Source organism: Protomyctophum parallelum (assembly GCF_964188405.1).
Source record: "Protomyctophum parallelum genome assembly, chromosome: 5".
Taxonomy (NCBI): domain Eukaryota; kingdom Metazoa; phylum Chordata; class Actinopteri; order Myctophiformes; family Myctophidae; genus Protomyctophum; species Protomyctophum parallelum.
Window position 1 is genome coordinate 51,246,862 of NC_139702.1, and position 2,867 is coordinate 51,249,728.

The following is a 2,867-nucleotide window of genomic DNA, read 5'->3' on the forward strand; positions in this document are numbered from 1 at the left end:
GCCACCCAGCCACACACATAGCTCCGTAAGAGAGTGGTTGCACCACTCAAAAACACCCTTCTTCTGTTTTATAGAATGGTGCTGTGTAAAGACGGTGGAGCTGAATGGAACAGAGGGACATCCAATAGATATACAGTGTCCTTATCCGCCAAAACACAAGCTCAATGCCAAGTTCTTCTGTAAGGGAGAACAACGCCACAGCTGTGACGATATTGTGACGAGCGAAAAGACACATCACACAGATCTCAGGTTGTCACAAGATAACAACTCTGATTCCAACCAATTCCTGGTCACCATCACAGCGCTGAGAGAACAGCATGCTGGGACATACTGGTGTGGCTCAGATAAGGCATGGAGCGCTGGAAACTATACCAACATTCACCTGTCAGGTAAATTAGTCTGAAGAGATATACAGTAGATATTCAGACTGTGCATGTGATCATCATATTCCTGTATTGTGCTGTGCTGTGCACCCCTTATGTGTGAAATGTAGGTTTTCTGGTGTGACTTTCTCATGCCAGACCCTGAACGGTGTTTGTGCCAAGTTTGGTGAGGATCAGAGCACCTTGACGACGTTTTGGCCCCTGGGGGCCAGTAACAGCACTAAGCTGTTTTTGTACAATGTGGCCCCTGGTGTGACTAATTTATAATATTTTGACATGACTGTGTGCCCGCTCAAAACAACAATTTTTCAAATGAAAAACGTGACACTATTGTGTATGTTCTCCAACAGTCTCCTTACCACAACTACTGAACACAACCTCCAACACAACCTCCAACACAACCTCCAATAAAGTCTCTCACTCTGTGACAGGTACAGTATGTCTACAGTGTAGTTATTTTAAAAGTTTGTCTCTCAGTTATACCTTATATTTATGTTTGTTTTAATTATTGTCAGTGGCATGGAAAGTGAACCAACTAAATGGTTTTCTATTTCCAGGTCTAGGTCTGCTCATTAAGTATGTGAAATTCATTGTTCCTGCTGTCCTGGGTGCAGTACTAGTTGCTACACTTGCCCTGGCCATTATATGCAACAATAAATGTAACCAGGATGAGGGTATGTTTTATTACACACACACACACACACACACACACACATACACACACACACACACACACACGCACACACACACGCACGCACGCACGCATGCATGCACACACGCACACACAATTGTTGCATTGAGGTCTAATATTCTGTTTTTCTGGCTGCTACAGTGTTGTACATTAACACATCGAGGAGAACTGAGGTATGATGTAGATGTAGTGATGGGCTTGGCTTATATACTGTATGCTGTCATCATCATGTAGGTACAGCACAGAGATCTTTAACATACATAATCTTCTTTAACACAGCATATGATTCACGGATCCACTTGCGGACTACAACTTCCAAACATGGAACTTCAACAGACTCAGGTCAGAACAATGTAGCTTTCTTAATAATTGCAGGTAGAAGGGACTATACATGTTCTTATAAGTACTTCATAACCTTTGGTTATATAGCATAATTCCCCATATTATGTTTATCTGGTTTAAATAATAGATTCATGCAGATGCAGGTGCAGTATAGGCTTAACGTTTGTGAGTGAATAGCACAATTAGCACATGCTGGTGGTTGTGGATAATAACAGAGACTTACTTCATTGTCATATTTGTATTTGCAGCCTAAGGACGTGTACGCAAATCAAGATACGATGTGCACTAACACCTTTCAAGGTGAAGATGATACCTACGAAAACCCACGAGTGGCAGATGATATCTACGAAAACACACGAGTGGCAGATGATATCTACGAAAACACACGAGTGGCATCTGAATGCTAAAAACCCAAACAGATATGATGTGCTGTGCAAACTGCAAAATAGTGGATTTAAACATATTCTGGTGGTGCACTTTGTAGAATTTCTGTAGCTCATCACTTGTTTGTAATCCTTATTTCCTTGTATTATAGATGCCTATTTAGATAGATGCTAGTTATGTTAACCAAACTTTATACATGCTTTTTTATGCTATACTATTTACAAATGTCAACTGTAACTTGTGTTTCTGAGCTGTCCAGTGCAACTAGACTACTTTGATTGTCACTTGAATCTGGTCCTTGAACAGGATTGTCATTGTCATTATGTAGAATCTTGTAAGCAATGACAATGTTACCTATTGGTGTGATTGAGAAAAGAGCGGAAACAGTCCTCACTGACTCATCATCGGCAACTATCATTTCAAAGCTATGTCCCACATCCTGCTGACCTGCTACAGGAAGGAAATAAGCTACGCACATATATTTCCTATAAGAGTGACTTTGACACAGAGCACTGTAAAAAGTATAATTTCAAGACAGCTTAGAAACGCCTTTGCCAAATTCAGATACATTCAGATACACCAACACCCCAGCTGATAGACATTATTGTACGCTATGCAATGATCTGTTGAATCGGAAGCCCATGTTCTTTTACACTGCAACCTCAATGCAGACATTCAACAGAATTTCTTCTTGTCTATCAAAATATGTTTGGCCAATAATTCAAAATAGTAATAATAATAATAATACCATTTTGAAAGAAAGTGGACATGTATGAAAAGTTTTTTTTTAAATAATATCAGGGTCCAGCAGTAATGTTGGAACAAAGCTGCCTCTAGTTATAAAACATGTTAAAGACCTGACGAAGATGTAACTTACACATCGAAAGGTTGTCACTTTTTATTTGCACCCTGTGCCAAGGGCCTAAATCGTCTGAGCTGCTCCAGTGCCTTCTTGTTCGCATGTTTAAAGCTCCTCCCAGAAGCAGGGCAAAAAATGTAAAGAACTTCAAATGTGTTGTCTTGTATTTGAATGCAGAAGTGTAAGTAAATACCAGCACTTCCAAATA

General features: G+C 40.0%; 1 long non-coding RNA gene across 1 annotated transcript; it reads left to right on the forward strand.

Moving 5' to 3' along the window:
• Window positions 1-1,159: 1,159 nt before the first annotated feature.
• Window positions 1,160-1,881, forward strand: LOC310858748. Its single transcript, XR_014569224.1, has 3 exons — window positions 1,160-1,247; window positions 1,354-1,416; window positions 1,665-1,881. It is a non-coding gene; the product is annotated as an uncharacterized lncRNA (long non-coding RNA).
• Window positions 1,882-2,867: the final 986 nt, after the last annotated feature.